This window comes from Atta cephalotes, assembly GCF_000143395.1.
Source record: "Atta cephalotes unplaced genomic scaffold scaffold00043, whole genome shotgun sequence".
Lineage (NCBI taxonomy): Eukaryota > Metazoa > Arthropoda > Insecta > Hymenoptera > Formicidae > Atta > Atta cephalotes.
In genome coordinates, this window is record NW_012130107.1 from 1,320,906 (window position 1) to 1,322,868 (window position 1,963).

A 1,963-nucleotide genomic window follows, 5' to 3' on the forward strand; every position below is an offset into this window, starting at 1 on the left:
TTTGCAAAGTTTCGTACCTATCATTTTTTTGTTACATGTGCCGCTTAATAAACATGTTATTATTCTGTTGCACCACAGCCAAATTATTAATATTTTCGGTCGTAAAAAAATTAAAAAAGAACTAGTAAATCATTTCGATAAATTACTGAATATACTGATAATGTATCAAATCAGAAAGTTAATTATGTCGATTTTATTATTCTTAATATAATCCAGTATATATACAAAATTTTTAATATCTAAATTTTGATATTTGTTCCCCTTCTTTACTTACACAGTTACATTTCGAAGATCAATTGTTTTTCCAAATAAGATTTTGTATAATATTTTAATTACGATATCTGTATAATATTTTAATTACGATATCATTGAAGAGATTGTATATAAGGTGTAGTAAAAAGAAATCCATTATTTTTGCATGAAATTGAAGGCTTTATTTAGTATAATTAGAATGATCCGATTTAGGTCAAATATGCACCGTTTTGTTCGATAACTTGTTGCCATTTTGAAGGTAATTCCATTATGCCTCTCTCATAGAAACCCTCGTCCCTATTGGCAAAAAACTGGGACAGTCGATTTTCACAAGCTTCTCTTGAGGCGAATTTTTCACCAGCAAAATTATGCGCCATAGACAGGAACAGGTGGTAATCACTTGGAGCCAGGTCCGGACTATAAGGTGGATGCATAAGAATCTCCCAACCAAGTTCTCGGAGCTTCTGGCGAGTCACTATCGATGTGTGTGGTCTTGCGTTGTCCTGATGGAACACAATTCCTCTCCTATTGGCCAATGCTGGCCGCTTCTGGGCGATTGCTTCCTTCAGACGGTCCAATTGTTGACAGTACAGGTCCGAATTAAGAGTTTGGCCGTAGGAGAGCAGCTCATAGTAGATGATTCCCTGCCAATCCCACCAAACACACAGCAAAACTTTCCTGGCCGTCAATCCTGGCTTGGCTACCGTTTGCGCCGGCTCACCACGATTCGACCACGATCGTTTTCGCTTGATGTTGTCGTAAGTGACCCACTTTTCATCACCAATCACTACCCGCTTCAGAAATGGGTCTATTTTGTTGCGATTCAGTAGCGATTCGCAGATGGAAATTCGATCCATGAGGTTTTTCTGCGTTAACTCATGTGGCACCCATACATCGAGCTTTTTTTTGTATCCAGCCTTATTCAAATAGTTCCAAACGGTTTTTTGTGCAATGTTTAGCTCCTTGGCAATCGAAACAGTGCTTACATGACGGTCGGACTCGACGATTTCCATTATTTTATCGACATTTTCGACAATTGGCCTTCCAGAGCGTGGTGCATCTTTGACATCAAAATTACCGGAACGGAATCGACGAAACCAAAATTGCGCGTGATTGGCTGTTACAATATCAGGACCATAAACACTATTCACATTTTCAGCCGCCTGGCTTGCGTTTTCGCCTTTATCGAAGAAAAACTGTAAAATATGGCGTATTTTCTCTTTGCTGATGTCCATCTTTGACGCGCACTCAAACAATACTGAGTCAAACAATCACAAAACTGTCTGAGAAGTTTTTTTAGTACGAAATCTTATCTTTCTAACGCTATCTAGCGTAATCCGATCGCACTTATGCAACGCGAGATGCAGATTATTAAAGCCATCTATTGGAAAAATAATGGATTTCTTTTTACTACACCTTATACAATGATATTGCAAATTTTAACAAAAATATCTTAATATACATAATTGTTTGCTTTAAAAAAATATTTCTGAAGCCATTTAATTTCTGAAGCCACTTAAGAAAAGTAAAATCAACAAAATTTTCAAACAAAAATAATCTTTATTCTGTATTCCATCTATTTCCTATATGTGCAATATAAATCTTGTTTAAACGCATTGTGCGGCAGAACGGTTCATACAATTCTAAAAAACGTATATGATATCTGTTCTGCTTTACGATGACAAGCATCTAGATTTTCTTGTCATAAAAA